The sequence below is a fragment of the Halictus rubicundus genome, chromosome 9 (genome assembly GCF_050948215.1).
Source record: "Halictus rubicundus isolate RS-2024b chromosome 9, iyHalRubi1_principal, whole genome shotgun sequence".
Lineage (NCBI taxonomy): Eukaryota > Metazoa > Arthropoda > Insecta > Hymenoptera > Halictidae > Halictus > Halictus rubicundus.
The window spans coordinates 5,359,675-5,379,486 of NC_135157.1; the positions used below are offsets into that span (position 1 = coordinate 5,359,675).

The following is a 19,812-nucleotide window of genomic DNA, read 5'->3' on the forward strand; positions in this document are numbered from 1 at the left end:
TTCATCCCACCCTTCGTCCAACTCTCTCTCTACCACCCGCGGCAACGCGTGTGTATACACACGCGCAGGGACAGAGGCACACGAAGAAAGAGCCAGAATGGTGGTGTGCGTGAGGAGAGGCTGATCGTGTGGGTGCGTGCATTGCGCCTGCGTGAGTGCGTGTTAGCGTTCAGCCAGCGAGAGCGCGCACACCGTGCTGGTTGCCGCCGCTGCTTGGTGCGCAGCGCGCGTCTGCGCATCGCTGTGAGCGTGACGCGCCACCGTTCACTCTCAGTGTGGTGCGAGACGTACCGTGGTGCGGTTGTCGTCGTTATCCGTCTCTGCTTTGGGAAGCGTGTGGACTGCCGACCGACCAACCAACCAAGAGAGAGAGAGGAGAGAGATAGAAAGGGAGCGGGAAGACCCCTCTCCGCCAGTGTCCTGATCATTCGCCACGAGCGTAGCGAGGAACGCGTGTGCGCGAGTGAGTCCGCCGCCACGAAACTGAATAACAAACGTCCCTCGTGCCGTTGCCGCGCGGTTCGTGTCAAGGGCGGGACACACGTATCTCCAGCGTGTCGGTGTTGTTTGTATTCGAGGATTTTCGGCTCGAAATCAGCGAAAAAAAGAAAAGAAAAAGAAGACGGTACAGAGTAGTGCGACGACGACACGGCGGATACACACGGAACACGCGCGAGAACAGAGAGAGAGATAGTCGCAGCGCGCGGTGACCGAGCAAGCACGTGGCCGAAGCAACAATTTTCGAAGCAACCAGTGCGACACTGCCGCCGAACAGACCGGGAGCGCAACGAAGCAGCGGCGGCCTCGCAGCGTCGGAAACACGCGCACCCGCGATGGCGCGGAACCCTCGGCCGGAAACCGCCGCGCCGGTCTTGCTGCTCGCGTCTTGCCCTGCTCTCTCGGCCCGCGCTACTCGACGGTTACGATTTTATTTATGGCAGCGGGTCGCGCGTTGTCGCCCGCGACACGTAAGAACCGAGGGAAACCAGTCACCGGATACGGATCGAAGCGATTACGCGAATCGAGAAGTCCGGTGGAGAGCGACGGAGCTGCTCTTCGGAACGGCCCGGTGCGACTGTACGGGAGAGAGGCGTAGAAACTGGAGCCGAGAACGAGAGAAAGAAAGAGGAGAGATAGGCAGAAAAAGAGAGAGATAGAGGGAGAGGCAGAGTGAGTGAGAAGGGAACGATGAAGAAGAACGAGAGGCGTGTACACGCCCCCTAAAAACGCATTAAAGGAGTAACGACGAGCAGCGTGGCTTTAACCGGTAATTGGACCATTCTTTTTGCCATTGAGGTAGTAATGGCCCTTGTAGCGTGGTCACGCTACACTACGGTGCGCCATAGTACTATAGAGACTTCCGGCCCGTCGCAGGAAGTGAGACACACGTGTTCAGGCGTGTGTGTTCCCATAATACGGGCCCCGGCTCCTCCTCTACAGTGTGCTACAAGTTCGATGGCCCATACGGGAAGCAAGCGAGCGACGCAACCCAAGGCACGCCACGCATACACGTGCGTGAGCGTGCGCACACGTAGCCACACAGACGCGCGCGCGCAGGATATATTACCGTTCGTTCGGGGAAACGTGAACAGAGGAATTGTGTTGGAAACGTCAACGATCGAACGAACGAACCTCGGCTATTAAGCTGCTACATCCTCGTCTGCGATCGTCGAGAGAACACCGCAAAAGTACGTACACACCGCATACATGAATTTTTATACGAATTTCACGAATCGATGTAAACGACGTCGTAAACCTGACAATGGATCGCGGACAGTCTGTTCGGTCGTATCTCTCTTGTCCTCGCGAAAAGGATCGAACCGAGAGAAATTCTCGCACGAGCCCACACGCTCTAACAACCTACTCGATCGGTCGTGCCCGCTCGCGCGCGCGCACGCACGCACACACTAGCTCGAACTCGTTGGCTGCTCTCGACTGGCCTATTATTCCCACGATTTAGGAAAACGAGCGTGTTATTTATCGACAGATCTCGTTAACCTTTCCCCTCTTTGCCGTTAACGAGCCACCGCTCCGAAATTCAAATCGCACGACCACGTTCGCGCGTCGGAGCTCTTATTATGAATGAATTTTCGGCGTTACATTCATATTTCCTGTGCCAACGTACGCCCGCGCAGCCAGCACCGCCAGTGGCTCTCATCCGGGAGCGGCCGACAGCGAGAGAACCGGGACACGCGATCGCGATCGAACGAAACGGGAAACCGTCGTTTCATGCCACGGCAAATATAACTTCTTGCGTAACATATGAATAATCGCGAGACTCGGACGGTTACTTTCAATGGCGAGTCTACCGTGCAACCGCATCGTGTTCGTCGCATTCCTGAATGCGGATACTCCTTTCCATTTTTATATGCGCGTCACCGATTTCTGCGATCGCGAATCGTCCCGAGAACTGCCGATGAAAATCTGCTCGTTCTCTCCCGAGATCGATGGTCATATTTTGTCAACGTTATCGAGCTACGTTAAAACGGTGCCGTTGAATTTGTTCATTTTGCAATTGCAGAGGTGCTCTTTGTCGATAGTTCGATCGTGTTCTGTTTTATAAGACGATACAACCTGTACTGTACAAGACGTTGACTGGTTCAGTATCGTACATCATTTTCCTGGTGGCTACTTTACGTAGACATTTTCTCAGTGGCTTCGTATTGTCCACTTTATAAAATTGTTCGTTTATGGAGCTCGAATAACAGTACACAAATATTAAATGTTTAAAATACTATTTTAAGTAGTAAGCAGTGTATTTTATTTTGAAGTCGCATGTAAATATTCTTTAAATTTGTTAAAACGCTGCGAAAAATACTTGATTCGTAATTTTTAAATACTTTACGTCACCTTCGCTGAATTCGAAGAACATATGAAATAAGTATACTTCAAATTTTCAGTTTCAAGTACAACAGTGTTACATTTTATTTTATGCAATTTTCTCTTTCTGATTTGAAGGACTATTTTATTCGAACAATTAATCATCTTATAAATAGGTGTTGAACCCATTCGGATGATGGCATCGTGCCGGCGCACTCCGAAATCCAAGATCGTGGTAAAATCAGTGGAGCGTGACTACAGAAAGAGCGTCGTGCGTCGAATGCGATCGACGCCGATTCTTACCGTTTTATTTGCGGTTTCGGTTATTTCGAGGCCAATGAAAATCCCTGTACGTTAGAAAACCGACAGAATTTTCCGACAGACCTAATGGTTGATGTCGATCGCCGCAAATGCAGGACTGTAGGAGGCTCGATCGAGGACAGGTACCGGTAGAATGTCGTCTTCGGGGCCGATTGTGCCGTGGCTTCTCGAGCGGCGCGATCAGCGGGATTAAAGAATTCGTGGCGGGAATTTTGAATAAGACGTCCATGGGATTCTTTCGTTAACCGTCTTAACGTCGTGTTCGTTTCTTCGGAGCAAGGACCGGAATGGATGATCGATGAAGTATCGTGAGAATCACTTGATCGGTAAGGGATGGTTAAAGTTGAGCATTCGAGGACGCGTTCGGTGTTTTCGAGGGGGCTGATTATGTTGTTAGGAAGTTGTAAAAAACGAGGATGATCGAGAGTGTCCTGCGATGGGGCCGAGAGAGGCAGAGGCAAAGACAAGGCTCTCAGAGCCTTCTTCTCAAGTTCATCGCTCCCGCGCATGTGCAAACACGCGGCGAATAACACGAGGCATTCATGTGCCCTTTCTCCGCATTATTGTCGGCGGTCGCGCGTTAGTGGGACCCTTCTCGACCTTCTGCCGCCTCCCCTTACGAGACGACGACGTTCCCGCCCTCCTGTGGGAAGATATACGATAGTACCCACGTTACCCGACGAGAACATCCACTCGGCTTCCTCGCCCGCTCCATTCGCTTCGATTTCTTCTCGCGGTCGCAACCGTTTCCTCTCTCTCTCTCTCTCTCTCTTTCTCTCTCTTCCTCTTTCTTCCTTTCTTTCTTTCTGTCGAGAGGCAGTCTCGGCGTCGCCCCGACGATCTCCGCTCGGTTCCGCTTGAAACCGTGTGTGTGCGCGCGTCGTCTCGTTTTCTAGGATTTTCCGCGCCGATAGAGAGTCATGCCGCCAACAGCTGTACCGGCGCGAACGACGCTCGCGATTTACGGCCAACCGATTTCCTCCTCTCGCCCGTTCCGAGAACGAGTGGCCGGCTCAAAAACGGCCGCGTCTCGGGTATTTTCGGCCGAGCTGATTAAATACGCGATCGTGGTTAGCGTGCCGGCAATAAAAGCGTCGCGCCGCCTCGTGTTTACGGCTGCTGCCCGTTCGGGAACCGTTCGGCTTACTCCTCGTACTCCCGCGGCTGCGTTTGATCGCTAAATTATTTCGCGCTTCCCACCCGAGCAACCCTCTCCGACGTTCCCGCCGTTGTGACGGGAATTTCGAGATGGATGGAGGAGACGCTCCATCGCGTCTACAGTAGGTTCTCGCTCGTTGCGCTCCCGATCGAATGCCCGTACTTCACGCGAACCTCGTTCGTTGCATTTTGTTCGTTCGAAGTGGGGAACATAGCTTAGTGGAAATGGTAATTTCGTGGCGCTGTTGCGAGTCGCGTCGCAGTTGCTTTTCTATATTATTGTATGTACACATTGATCGCGGCTTCGATTCAATAGCCGGTGAAGTTGTAGCTGGGAAGTCTGATGCGATCGATTGGACGCCTCGATTATTACAAAAACATCGAATCTCACTTGAAATTCCGGTTCCGTTTCCGTGCACTTACTGCACCGAAATTCCAACGTGTCCATAGTGCCTGCGCGATTTGTTGTCATCCTGAGACGGGAGTTCGAAACGTGTAGTAAAGGTATTCCAAGTTTCAGAGTTTCGTCGTTCAGAATTTCATAGAAAAGAAAAAAGATACTTTATATTTATTGTATGCCTATGTGTTCTCCAAGGGATATATATCGACTAGAACCAAATAGAATTTTATTTTAAAGGAAATTAATCACATATTTATTAGACTCTGTTCAGAATCTTCTTCACGAGTCTGACTCGATATTGTAGCGGTTGATGCTTTCCAGTGGATATTGAACGCAAGAATATGCAGTTTCGGAGTATATGGTTCGCTGAAAAATACTTTCGCTTAACCGAACCCGTTGTGTTTCTAATACTCTGGTGCGCATATCAGATCCTCTATTAGAACGAAGTTGACGGAGTTCGGTATTCTTTGCGTCCAATCTGCTAATGAGCTCTATAGGGCCGCGATTTACCTCTTCCTCATTCTGGCAAGAAATAATTGTACAAGTGGCGCAGGAGATTGAAACGGTCAACCACCGCCCATCCTCGGTGCACGCTTCCCGACAGCACCGAACGGACAACACGCACGCAGCAACGTACTCGACATACCATTCAAGCATGGGCCGAGCGTGCTTAATAATCTCAGACTCGCGAAGCAATTATTCGAAAGTAGACGACCGGGCACCGAAATTGCCGGGGAGAGTCGAATGAATCACCGTCGCAAAAGGCAGAGCGCAGGCGAACTTCGTGAACATTCGGGCCCGTGTTAGGTGATCCCGCGAACCTGCCGGATAGCGTGGCCCCGTGGCTTGTTTACGTCGCGGCGTAGAAGGGCCCCGAAGGAAAAAGGGGGCCCGAAGGAGAGAAAGAGAGAGTGCTCGCTCGCGCGCCTTCGCCGAGGAGCATTTAGCGCAGTGGGCGCTCCCCTCCGTCTTTCCGCACCCCACCCTCGTTCCTGTCGTCTTTTGCCACCTCTCCGGACTCTCTGCACCCCTCGGCACCCCTTGCTCCCTCCGTGCTCGCGCGTTTCGTACTCTTTTCCTCTAGGCACGGGTGCAACGAGGACGAAGCGAAGTGCACGTTGCCCCCGGAGCACATGCAGAACGAGGACAGCCGAAGCGTGTCTGAGTCGCTGGCCGCCATGACAGAGCGGAATGCATGAGAACGCAGAGCTACTGACTCTCTTGCCCCCCCTTCTCCTTCTCTCTCCCCACGTTCATTCTCTTTCTATCCCTCGGACGATGTCTTGGTTCCTCGTGCGAGCTTCTCTCGCTTTATTCCGCGTTGCTCGCTCTGCACCGCACCGCGCGACTCGGCCCGGTTCGGTTCGGCTCGGCTCGATCTTCTCTCGCTTCAGGACCTCCCACCCCACGTCTCCCTTTAATCTCCATATCAATCCCAGTCGCCGAAACTGGCGTGCCTTTAAGCGAGCCGATTTGGAATTTTTTCGCGGGTCTTGAACGCGCATCTTATGTCATCATCGTCTCCGTTGAAAGACGACGAGGGCAGCAGACAGCCCGGCTCTCGCCTGTACCCCGCCGTGGTTACCAGCGATTACGATTACGATTACGATCTAAGAGCCAACGGTTCGTAACTGGTACACGAGCGCAAACGGTCGAGACATAATTGTCCCATGTGCCGTTTCCGGCGTCAATTTCGTGAGGTGTCCCGATAGCTGTAGCGCGACGAGGGGACGACGCGCTGACAGTGAACGCGCCTAACGAATAATCCGGCCGGCATGGGAAAGCAGAAGAGACGCGCACACAGGTGCTGACTGTCGGCGAGCGGCGCGGCATTCGTGTGCCAATCGGTCATATAACGGTCGCACGGTCGTAACACGACCGCCGCCGCCCCCGTGACGTCAGGAGATTGACGACCACGCCACGACGACGACGACAATCATTCATGCGAGTCCAGGGAAGAGGCGCGCATGTTTCGCGTCCGATGAAAACTTCCACTGCCATTGCTACGCGCAACAATCTCCGGTCAGGTTTTATTTCAACGAAATTTACGTACACAGAAGGATTTGTGACCTACACGCTAAACCGTTTATGACGCCATCCAACTGTAAAACCACACGTTCGTTACTTGCATTTTTAAGACCTGTGGTTTGCGCACGGTCTCGTTGTTCTACCGCCCCTTTCCAACTCGGGAACTCGTTTATGGTGATTCGCAGTTTCTTCGTATGCTCTGTCCAAAACGCTGTGCCTCTTTCCGAGGTTTTCGAGGCTTTTTTATTTTAAACAAAAATTGTGTTATCAAGGTTCAATGCATATGAACCAGATGGAAGCTGTTCCCCGTGAATCATTGATAGAACCCTGTTAGATATTGTCAGAATTGTTATGTTGATTCAAAGAGAATCTTTTCTTTCTTCCCTTTTTGTCATTCATTACTTTTGTTGGAGGCTCTTTGCCACTGTTATTTTTCCCCATCCCTTTCGTGGTTAACATCATCCTGTCTCACTTAATCAGCTTTCAACCCTGTAATGTCGGTGCTTGGGTCTACTTCAACCGAGAGTATCAAAATTGTCATTCAATTACTCGGTTCCTGAAGATTAGACGAACTGCCACTACATTAGGAATAACAGGAAGACTAACGTGTCTACAAGAAGCACCCCCAAAAATATGTTTCAAAAAAGCAGTGAAGAGTCGTCAATTATGTAGGAACAGTCTAATAAACTTGGTCAGAGTATATTTCGTCGATGCAAACGTTTGAAGCCTGTAAAAATGTGAAACGAGCTCTAGGGCACGGCGATCGCGGAAAGCTTGGTCGCCTTCGGAGCGAGAGGGTTAAACGGTTAGCACCTGGTTACGAGAAACTCGTCCGACCGTTTTCCTTTCTCGCAGCAACAATGGCGCAATCGTTGCAGCCTTGCTAGGTGACCGCCGCGTAGTAGCGGATCTACGGTAATTTATCGTAGTTCGACCGCGTTGATTTCCACTCGATTAAGAACGCTACGAGGAGAGCTAGAAAGAAAGGCGGAGGGACCGATGGGTTCATGATGGAAGAGTTGTTACGTCGGGGTAACACATGTCCGGCGTGTGTCGAACAGTAGTTTCCGCTGCTGTCGGATGGCGAAACGAATTACGCCGGGGGGTAGGTGATTTTCTGCGGTATATCCGTCGCGTCGATCGGACTTCTTTACCACCTGCGAGGCGCGAGGAATTCCGCTCGGAGGCGGCCTTGATCGCGTATCAATCGGTAATAGCGGACTTCGCGCGGGTCCGAGACGGCGGGGCGGAGGTTTCGAGCGCGCCTTAACGCGCGGAGACGGCTCTTCTCTCGTTGGGTCGTTGACTCCCCGTTTCTTCTTTCTTCGAATCCTGGGCCCGGTCCCCGTGCTCGTACCCAAGTTCCCCTCCCGTTGGTCCCCTTCTCTCTCTCACTCTCTCTCTTTCTCTCCTTCTCGCCGTCCCCCCTCTTTACTCTCCGTTAAATCCTTCTCCTCGCCGCTGGTTCCTCTTCTGTTTCCCTCGCTCCTCCGCAGCGGAGCGGCTCTACGGCGCTTCTCTCTGGCCCTCCTTCTCGCGCGCATTATCGTCTCTCGTTTTTCGTCGGTGCACGCGGATGCTTCTTCCACTCCGTTCCTGCCAGACAGTAAACAACGCCACGCCGTGCCCACTCCTCTCATTCATATCTCACACGAGCGCATCCCGAATTATTTGGATGCCGACGTATTTCGCGCAGCGGGAGCGGATCGACCGGAGAGGGTCGTCCCGGCTGCCTCGCGTTGCTCACAATCCCGAGCGTTTCTTTTTTTTTTTTTTTCTCCTACTTCGCCCGAGTAGGAGCTTTCGAGGTTAATATTAGAGGGGTTGCGCCGCGCCCCTGGACAGAGCCTATTAATTGGTAAAATAGCTCGGGAGGGTGCGATTTTTCGTTTTTATTGGCTTATTAAAATCGTAAAGACCCGCCGAGCCACGTTGCACCGGCGCGACGGTCCGATTTTACGCGCGAGGAAGAAGCGGAAGCGGACTCTCGAATCGTTCCCACATCCTACTGTCGCGGCGGTTAGAGAACGTTTCGACGCTCGGTTCCCGATTACTCTGGTTTCCGAGCTTTTCTTATTGCCGAAATTAGCCGCCGCGAGTAATCGGCTTTATAAATGCTGGAAACAGCGCTATAATGGCCTGAGAATTTTATGGTAGTCCCGGTAATGGAATTTTAGAGCCTCCCCGAAGGTTTCGCCGGGTGGAAGTTTTTCCGGAGTGCGCGTTGCTGGCCGAGCTCCCTCGAGTCTGTTCCGTGAAGTTGCGAAAGGTGCAAACGGGAAAATACGCAAATGCGCCGCGGCGCGCGTTCTTTCGTTATGAACCGCTAAAGCGTGCGTTCGACTCCGGTGAACTTGCCCGTGTGCGAGCGTGCCGCAGTATCGTTCTGGAAAAGCGCGTTTATCATCGCATCGAATAGGTTTGTACGATTAATACCGTAGGAAACTTCCGGCGTGCACTTTGTTTCCACGACCTCGGCAGGAAACGTTGAATAAAGATATACCCTCGGAACCTAAAGAAATCGGAATTTCAATTGCGAAAACAGTCCTTCGTCGAGGGAAACTCGATAACGAAGCGAGTCGGGACACGTTAATCGATATCGGGAATTAGCGTTGCAAGAAGCATTAGTTCGCGCAATATTACGTTCGAGGGTATTTCGATGAAGAACGTTAAGTCGAAACGTGTACCGGGCCGCGCGCGGTCTGAGAAGAGGAAGAAAAGTGCCTAGCCGCGACGAAAACGGTCGTTTAGCGTTGCTCGGCCGGTAACGAAGAGAAACCGATTAGAATCCGTATTGGAACACCTGGCAGCTATCCGCGCAGCGTCTTCCGAGTGTCGGTTCAACAGGTGCTCGTGTCCGTGGTGTGTGAGTTGGCTGAAAAGGAAGCCGGGGAGGCGCGAGACGAAGGCGAAAGAAGTCGAAGGAGAAAAAGAAGATGCTAATTGGAGCGGCTTGTAGCGTCCAGCAGCGCGTGTTAACACGACTTCCAGGTACTCGTATTCTCTCGCCTTCTTCTTCTCTCTCGGATGAATACTTTCCAGTAGGTGCTTCCGGCTAGACTCCGGGGCGGTCTGCCTCAAAGAGAGTCTCTTTTGGAGCTCGAATGCAAGGTCGATAGATGGAACGCACGAGAAGAAAGAGAGAGAGAGATAGGGGGAGGGGGGTGTTGAGAAAGAGGGAGGAGGATGACAGGTATATAACTCGTCGAGGAAAATATTCGGTGACGGGCAGAGTGAAAAGAACAGGAGGCGGAACGCTTTTCGAGAAACTATGAATGATCATCCTGGAGCGTTCTCAGTCCCGCTGGCTCGTTTTCTCTCTCGGTTCCCGTCCCCTCCGCCCCTGTCGCCCCTCCGCCCACACCCTTTTTTCTCTCATATACACCCGTTAGTTGGACGCGCGCTGGACAAATATTTGCTCGAATTCAGGGCGACCGCTCGTAAATTAGAGAAAGACCGCGCGCGCGGAGAGGTCTCTGAAATTCTTCAGGGCCGTGCCCTGGTTGGTCCCCCGCCCTCTTCCTCTCGCGTCCCCCCGTACCACACGGTTAGAGCCTTTGGTGTCCCAGAGCCTCCGGAGTCTTTGCCCTCCTCGCCGCGACAGGAAATTAAAACGGCTCCGGCTAAAGCGGCTTCATTCCTTCGCGTGGCTTCCCCGAAAATCCGCGACACGCCGCTTTGCGGATGCCGACGTATTCTGCCTTTCTGTCTCCTCTCTTCATCGCTGTGCGAAATCGCAGACGACGGACCTCGTATCTCTCATCTGCGTCGCAATATTTCGCGCGCAACCTTCCGCCCTCCCCTCCCCCTTTGTTCTCTATAACAGTCACTGTATCGTGCGCGAATCCTTGCAAGAAATTTCGTATAATCTCTTCTCGGGTAAAGGATACACGGTTACGCTCGACGATTCTCGGCGTTTATAACTTCGTAATCGTTGCGAGATGCGCGTCCTCCCTTTCCCGGCACAACGAAAAGCATCCGCCACCTCGATTCATCGAAACTTTTACTCTCGTTCTAGAATCCGAGCCGCGTGGCGGTCGCGCGTTTCACGTGGAAATGCTGAAATTTACGATTCGGAGCTTCCCCAGGAGGATAGAGGGCTCCCGATCCCGTGGCGCGGACTCCCGTCCTTCCACGGCCTATATTTAGTTCGTGAATCATATGATTCGCGCGGTTCGTCACCAACGGATTTAGTTCCTCCGAGGCGATGCGAGACGAGGCGAGGCGAGGCGAATATCTTCGGAGACGAAGGGAGAATAGGGGGTTGCCGGTCTCACGGGTAAAGGGGAGGGGAAAAAAGTCTCGCACCTCGTGGCTGTTGGCCACGGAAGGCCAGCTAGGCCAGCTCCGCGGAGGGAAACTCGTGACCAAATGGAGAGTTGGCGCGCGGCTGCGACCGACGAGTATCGCCGGCGAAGACGCGCGCCTCCGCAGGGTGGGAAAGAAGCGACAAAGAAAGAGACGTTTGTCCGTGGATGCTGCGTGGCGGATACTCGCGTTCCCCCGCGGCGTGTTGTTCGATCGGGACCGGTCGGGAGGAAAGGAGACGGCGTGAGCGCGAAAAGGAGGCAACAGAGCGAGAGAGGGAGGAAATGTCGGCCGGAGGGGCAGGGAGCAGGAAGGAAAGAAAGAAAGAGGATTGCCGTTCGCGGGAGAGGCGGCGGAGGATCAGAAACGTTGACCAGGGTGGGGTGGAGGGGTGGAAGGGGTAGAGAGTCGTGTCGGGTGGGGGTGGGGGCAGTGGCGATGTCCTAGCGAAGGTCACGGCCGGGAATGCGGTTTGCGTCCGACGGACCAAAGTGGCGTGCCGCGTTGCAGTGCTTCGCTCTTTCTCCTTCGCTCTGTTGCGATCCTCCGTTTCGCTCTATCTTCTTCGCCTTCCTCTCCGTGTCTCTCGGTCTCGTTTCAACCTGATCCAGCTTGCTCGCTCTCCTCGTTCCTCTCCCTCGTGCCGCAGCAGCGCAGACTGCAGGAATGCACCAAATGCACCGCACTGACCGGTGCCCGTCCCGTTCCACTGCTTCCACTTGTTTACTTCGGCCGCGCGCCGCTCCCCCGTCCCGTCGTTCCTCTTCCACCCTTCCTCCGATGCACGCTGCCGCTTCTTCTCTTCCTCTACCGCTTTCTCGTTCTCCGACAGAGACGAGTTTACTACTCCTGTATCCTTTATCCTGACGTCCAACGCCGTTGCCCGTTCCCATCGTCGCCATCGTACCTCCTCCTCCCTCCCTTCCTCCCTCTCTCTCTCTCTCTCTCTCGCTCTTCTCCCCACTGTAATCCCCCGGCGTTTCTTTCGCCGCTCCACCCCCGGCGCGAACGTTCACCCCTTCGGTTCCGTGCGCATTTGGCCCGTGGCCTTGCGATACGGTATGCGCGTGTACGCGTTTTGCTCTATAAGGAAAGGGCCGCCTGGTATGCGCGCTACCTTGCCCCGGCAAGGTGACCAGAATTCTACGTTTATTATCCGTCTTCTTGTTAGCCGCGATAGATTTTTCCCTCGGCCGGTTTCTCTCGTTCTCTTTCTCGTTCCCCTTCCCGCCTCGTCTCTCGTGTTCTTTCCTTTTTCTCGTCGCGTGCCCTCCTTCCTCGGAATGCCCGGCCGGTTACCCGTCGTCGCGTGGTAAAATGTAAATTATCCGATGCGCCGATCCGAGGCTCGGACGAATCGATCACACACCGGTCGAACCTCGAGGAGAAATACTCGGGGGCGGAACGGAGAAAAAGAAAGGGACGGGCGATACGCGGTGATATCCCCGCGGGGAGAGATAAACGAACGATCGTGTTCCGCGTGGACGGGTATCAACGGATTCCATGGGACCGGCGGCATTCCGCAGAACGAAGGAATTTCCTGGATCCGCGGAGGGTGCGTGATGTAACAACCGGTAGGGTGCAGGGACCTCGGGAGGTTTGACGAACTCGAATGCTCTCTCGTCCTCCCCTCGACCTAGCCGAATCCCGACGCGATTCTCTGTCTCTCTGGCCCTGACCCACCCAAAGGATGCAGTCACCCCCCTTGTGCAGTAGATGGGGTGTGCCGGTGGGGAGCGGTCTCTGAACCGACTGGTCTCTCTGGGTGCATGTGTGCGTGTCGGTGCGCGCGCGTGTATATGGAGGGTGGGACGCGGCGCGCGCGCGCGCGACCACCAGGACGCTCTCACCGAAAGGGGGTGTACCTAAGCCGTAATCGTATGCGACCGTCTGGCTGCGTGTGTGCACGAGCGCGGAATTCGTGCCTGTATCTATGTACGCGCGCGGGCCAGCCTCTGTTTAGCGGCGAGCCGACACGCCGCGACGGCTAGGGGTGAGCCGGTCGGGAAAGGGGGGGGTACGGCGCGGTGCGTTCACTCCACAAATCAATACCCATTGGCTGCCGCGTGTGTACCAGCCGTGCACAACGAGCGAAACGTGTCACCCACCGACCCAAACCCAAAGGACGATATAGCAGCTGCACGCACGCACGGCAGCCGGCATATGTCGGCCGTGGCCGCTCGTTCGCGCCACATCTTTGTGGATCTCTCGCTAGATATCAGATCGTTGCATCGCCACTTCTCACAAAAATTACGAGCATCTCTTTCCGTTTTCACTATCTCGATCTTTTCGTCGATTTCTTCCTCCCCAACTCCATCCCCCTCGCGATCGTCAAAAGTTTTGCGACCCCGGCAGATCGTCGTGTTCGGTTCCCGTATCGGTCGCTCGCGGCACGGTCGTTCTTACTAGTTGCGAAAGAGTAGGATGTCGCCGAAGAGAAGATATATCTGGCGCGGTCGATACCGTTCTTTTTTCGACGACCGGGACTCGAGCTATTGTTCCTACCACGGGGACTCGCCACGCAATTACTCAGCAGCCCGCAGTGACGAATCCAATAACAATCCTACGACCATCTCCGCCGAGCAAATTTCTAATTTCCTCTCGCGTAGCGCCTCGTCTCGACGCCGCTGCAACGGAGGAAGCTGTCGTCGCTGGTAATGTAGCCAGACGTCGGGAATGACTCTGGCCAGCGAGTCCGCGGCACGGATGCGGGTCAACGAATCTTTGTCTATGATCTTATCTCTTTTCGAATGCTACGCCACGGTCGCGCAAATTAATACAATACCGTGCAAAATTTATTCCATAGAGCCTGCGTACTCGACAAAGACGTTTCTGTTTCAAGATTTCGCTTCAACGTTAATTTCAAATGTCGGTTGAATTTCTTAATGAATCATATTTTGCCTTCATTTATTATTTTAATCTGACTTGGATTGTCATCGTGCAAACTCATACCATGACTTTTCACAGTGGAAAAATGGTTAGCTTCACGCGTGGAACGTGTTTTCAATCAGACTTGCGGTCCGAGAACTATGAAACAAACATTTGGACTCGTTCCAACTGTTGTTAAAAGATATTAAGAAATCATTGCAAGGCCGCAGCACAAGTGGAGAATATTTGCCGTGACAAATATTCTTTTATATGTTGTAATTCTCTTGCTATGTTAGACATGTTGCTTTTGTTAACTGGACTTTACGTTCAGACCTGTGAATGTCGGCCCATATGAATTCACAAATGAACGAATCCTTGAAATTTATTCTGAATGTCTCCGTTCAGGTGATACTAAAGTAACCACGTAATTTACACGCAACTCGAGCAATATTTTCGTAATTATTTTTAGGAAAACAGGTTGGGAAGCTTTCGGTTAGGAGAAAAGCATGACTTCTAACTCGATGCAAGGCCATCTCCATTGGCACCAACTCCGGCACGGCAAAACCGAGCGTTCCCCGGCGGTTCGAGATCACGCTCCATTTTCCTTTCAACCGTCCGGCGGCTGGTCGTCGAAATTCGACAAGGCACGCCGCTCTGGTGCCCCTAACCCAAAAGTCCGTCGTCGTGGTCGCATCGTGTAACAGGGCCGCGCGACGTGCTGGGTCGCATACTCTGTGTGCGTGTACGGCGGATGGCGTTGGTGGGGGGCTTCATTCAGTGCGCCTCTCGGTCTCGGCGTCGCGCATGCGCATCCTGCCGCGCGTACACACGCTACTCACGCTGCGCTTCCCTTCCTACTCTAGCGTTCCCTCACACGCACGCGAACGCGCGCGCACACTTTCGTCGTCGTGCATGGACTTTGTACTCGAGCGTGGTCGCGCTGCTCTTTCTCTCTTCTTCTCGCTCTCGGTCTCTCTTCTTCTCCCTCCCGCTCGCATCTAAGAACGGAGCTGCACGGACGAGCGTCGTTGTACGGGACAGCAACGTGTGCGATCACACACACACACATACACACACACACCGATCGCGGGTCGAACGCTTGTGAAAGAGAAGGATAGAACTCGCGAGGGGCGAGCGGGGCGGGTACGCGCGTGTGTGAGGCCCACGGGCGGAGGGGTCAGGCCGGTGTGCGAACGCTCGAGAGTGACTGAACTGCAGAAACGACGCGACGACCACACGCCGGCAGCGGTCCGCACCGAGCCGAGCGCGGCCGAGCCGAGCCGAGGCGAGTCGCGCGCGTTTTCAAGATGCCCCGGAGCCCGCGCCGGCCAGCGCGCTACCACTATCTTTTCCTTCTTTCCGGCGATCAGCTAACCGAACACAAAGGAGGCCTCGATAGGCGGGCACCTATTACGAAAGGAATTACAACACGACGAGACACACCGGCTTTCCTGCCTCGGCGCTCTCGCGAACTTTTTTCACCGAGCGTGTCATTTTGCCGGGCCGCGGGTGGGCGTATGTGGGACGCGTCACGCAAAACGAAAGTATCCCAGCTCTGCTAATTGCCTGCCTCGAAGGACGCAACCGGGTAACTCGATCGTATCGCTTCTTCGAATTCGAGAGGAAATGTCTCTGTTTGGCGGAACCAGGGTGATTACGCAGATTCTTGATAAGGGATCAAGTAGATTCAGAACTTTATTCGCTTCACCGGTCAAATCTTTTTGGAGTTCGAGGATATTCGGTGGAATCGTTGTGTTGATGACGTTTACCGGCAGGTAGAGGGTGTTATTAGGTATTTGAAACCGCGCAACTCGTACATTTCTTAATGCTAATTTCGTCTACATGAACGTTTCTTTAAAAAGTTCATCTATTTTGAGAACGTGTGACACAAAGCTTCAGCTCATTACGTTAACCCATTCGCATCATATGACGACCAGTACTTGCAAGAACCGAATATGACGTTTAAATCATGCGACGAGTTCAGTTCGCAACACTGCGCAGCTCGATATACGTGTGCATAGTTCAATACCTAGCTCACGGACGTTAAAACTCCTGGAAATACTTAAACATGACATCAATGAGTCTTCCATCCCCTGAGTACGCTACCTAAAAGAAAATCTATAAGAATCCTCGAAGCCTGAGGGAGCTCATGGAGACAGTAGCACCTCTTGCACGCTTGGTGTTTGAATGTGAAAGGTTCGGCAGCAATATAGTACTAGACCAGTTCCAACAACCCTAATGAGGTTAAAGAAATTTTGGAAAAGTATCCGGGAGGACAACGAGATGGATTCTTCCATGTTTCGGATTCCAAATCCGAAATTTTTCTTTTCGCACTCGTTTCTACAGCCCTTAAAAATTTATATCCCTTATCGCAATGTCCGTAGTCCATGGTATCTGTCCTCGGCTTTAATTGATTCCGATTCCGTGTTTAATTGTTTCGCCTTACCGACGGGGTGGGAGGGCGGGGGGTGGATCCTATTGCTGGTTGTTTACAGGCATCGGACCCGGCCGACAAACGAAGGTCGAGTCTTCCAGGTTGTCTTTATCGCGTTAAGCATCGCTCCTCTTTCTCGGCCCGTTTCTCCACCTCCGCCGCGTCCTTCTGTTCCTCCTCCAGCTCCGGCTTTTTCTGCTGGCCTCTTTAGCGAGAAAACTCGATTCGAGTCGACTCGTAACACGCATCGCTTCGGCATCGCCTCGTGATGCATTGCTTCCGAGAAGCGATAGCACCGGCTCCACCTCTCCGCGTCGCTGGCCACCGTCGCTTTCGAAGCTCTAGCTGCGAAACTCGCGCGCGAGACGGAATCGTAAAAGCGTTTTCGCGAGCTGCGCGCACACGCGCGAGTCTCGCGTTTCGTTCCCGAGCGTGTGTCCAATACTCGCGAACGTAGCTCGCGTACGCGACACGCGAATCGTGCGATTCGTGCGCCTCCGTGCGAGAAAGGGCTCCGACGAATGATGCGAGCAACTGGCGCTCTTGTCCGAGTCTAAATTGGAGCAGGCTCTAGACCCTGGCTCATAATTCACCGCGGTGGAAGTTCGACGCTGTGTTTCCTGTTTCCAGCGAACTTCTCTGCCGGGTGACAAACGCTTCCTGGGATGCAGACAAGACTCATCTAGAACTGCGCGCAGTATATTACTTGTCGCCACGTGTTTTTGGGTTTCCGAAGTCTCCCGGCTACAACGAGCGAGCGGTGGGCCTGTAACGGAGATTACGGCGGGATTACCGCGACTCGGTTTCGTATTATGTGGTTATTTTCGGAAACAGCTGGAAACTCGGGAGCGTTAACTGAATCGGTAGTTGCAGGAAGAAATCACGAACGCTGTTAATTTTTATTATACTGGATACCGATCTTTCGAAATTTTTTAGACTCCGTACCGTCGATATAAACGGTATTTTAGAAACACAGCGATGTTCTCGTATTTAGCACTAAACCTACCACGGTCAAAATTTTCCTATTGCACAATTATTGAAATTATAGAAAACGTTTTCATAGGAAATTAACTTGTTCATTTAAGCACATATTCTAATGAAAGTCGTACAAAGTTTAAATAAATTCAATCTTCTTCCTTCTATAAGACGTTTCGCTTGTATATGTTTTGTGCTTGGTAGGTGCAATGTTAAGAACAAAGTTTCGGATTTCCTGGATCCGATGCTACGTCGTTATTAGTCGATATGAAATTTATCGAATAAATTGTTTAGTAAGTAACGTAAATTAGTTACACGCAGTTTCCCCCGTTGCAGCAGGAGGCTACTTTGTTTCGCCCTCATTGGCGGTTGACTCGCAGCTACCTCGTAATTGGTTGCGGCACGAGATGGTGGGGGATAATGCGATGACATGGGGGTTGTTAAAATGCAACGCTACGGAGAAAATTCTGCTCACAAATTCTACTGAACGGCACTGAAAACTTGACAACATTCGGACTTCTTGACATTCATTCAGAAGTCGTTTATCGATCACCGTGCGATCGACCGTTTAACAATAACAAGCCTGTTTTCTCACGAAGATTTCCATGTCCGCGTGCTCGACGTGACCGTGCCCCGTCTCCCACGCAGGAGTAATTACAATTAATATCTGAGACGTGCATACACCTACTGCGGTTCTCTTCTTTTTCCACCGAAGAATTAACGTGGAAGTAGCTCGGTTCAGAAAAGGGCAAAAAGATCGTACACTGAGGAGAGTTAGCAGGTACGAACCTGCGGACACGCGCCAGTAGATGAAGCAGCAGCAGAAGCAGCAGCAGTAGAAGCAGCGGCGGCGGCAGCCGCAGCCGCAGCCGTGTCTACGATAAAACAAGACGACAGTAAAAATGAAAGGAAGAAGCGAGGAGACGACGGTGCACGTATACGGGACAGCGGCGTAGTCGTAAAGTGCGGTAGAATGCACTCTGACGTAGGCTCTGTATTGCTTGGCGCGGCGTTGCATTCCCTTGCGGTGCATTGACTTTGCCTCCCCTCCTGCGCCTCCACCGCCGAACCACCCCACCCCTGGCTCTGTCTCTCTTTCTCCCCTTTTTCTCGGTCTCCGTTCATCTTCTCGCGTTTCTCTCCGTCTCTCTTTCTTGTTTCGTTGCTTGATCCACGCCGCCGGTCGCGGCGTCGCACCCCACCGCCGCCCTGGTGCAACCGCCTCCCGGCACAACAACACAACATTCCTTCTCTCTAGAGTCCCTTCATGCCACGGAGACCCTGCTACCAGACTCTTCTCCGTCTTCTCCGTTCTTTCGGGCCAGCGGCACCGCTCCGCCGGAGCAAAGGAGACGGGGCAGAGACAGACTCTACAGATTCTCTCTCTCTCTCTCTCTCTCTCTCTCTCTCTCTCTCTCTCTGTATACACGCCTGCCTCCCTGGGCGAAACTGGTCGCCCGCGAATCGCATGTGCGATCGACCTCATGGCCACCAGACGCGCGAGCTCGCCGAAGCAAAAGTTTTCGGTTGGTATGTTGGTATCGGAACGGTATACACGCGCCGTGTGCCGCTTCGCTTCGATTTATCGACCGCCTCGCCTCGCCCTGCCTTGCCTCGCCTCGTTTCGCCTCGCCCCGTCTCGCCGCGGCTCTCTGTACGAGGCTCCTCGCGTCTCAAGGAGCGGAGCGTACAGCTCGAGCGTTTTTCGGGGCTGCGTTCCGGTACGCGTCGATACCGATCGATTTTTACCCCCCGTGATTCTAGGTAACACGTCGGGTATATAGATTCGCTCGAACAGAGGTAATTTGTGTCACGTGTGCGCTCTGAAGTATCGTTCTCGTGAAACATTAATGGCCGCGGTACGCCCTTTGCGTTTAGGAACGAACACAGGGGTGTGGGGGGCGAGCTTACCTCCTCTACCTCACCGTCAGTTTTACGTCGAACCGGCCCGGAACGTTTATTCGACGAATACACACACACGCACACACCGTGCTTCAACACTCGTCACCGGTTGACGACTTGTCGCTCGAATTATGGGAACTAACGTTTAGGGACGCCCTCCCGACCGTGAACGTTATAGGACATCTGTTGGTTTTGAAAAATAGCGATAATTAATCGATTTGATGCGTCTTATGCTGGCTTTGTTGATATTATATACATGTTTGCTTAGGAACATACGGGCGCTATTTACATAATTAGTCTGTCCCGTGTGCATAACACGACAACAGCATCTTTACGGTCGCATTAATTGTTGAATAAAGTATATGCTGCCCGCTCATTGAGCAGGCCCGGCAGTTCTGGTATTTTAATGTGTCCTCTCGTAGTATTACACAAAATGATCTTGAACGATGCAATTTTTTATTAATATTTCATGATTTTCTAATTTTTCACTTAACCCCGCGCTCTTGTTTGTTGTTCTGAAGTCGCAACGTGTGCATTAATTGAAACACACTTTTGGGACAAGCTAGTAGACATCCTGCTTGAAGTCTTCATCACGTGC

The 19,812-nt window shown here is 52.8% G+C and overlaps 1 protein-coding gene across 5 annotated transcripts in view; it reads left to right on the forward strand.

The window, feature by feature from the left end:
• Window positions 1-19,812, forward strand: part of LOC143357184 (serine/threonine-protein phosphatase 4 regulatory subunit 1) — a 218,602-nt gene that overhangs the window by 159,630 nt on the left and 39,160 nt on the right. Inside the window, exon 1 of one of the 5 annotated variants that reach the window (XM_076793473.1) lies at window positions 96-1,688. The exons of the other annotated variants lie outside the window; for them this stretch is intronic. The gene's annotated coding sequence lies outside the window, so the exon portion shown is untranslated. Of the gene's footprint in view, window positions 1-95; window positions 1,689-19,812 lie in introns of those variants that run through there. 5 annotated transcript variants of the gene reach the window in all.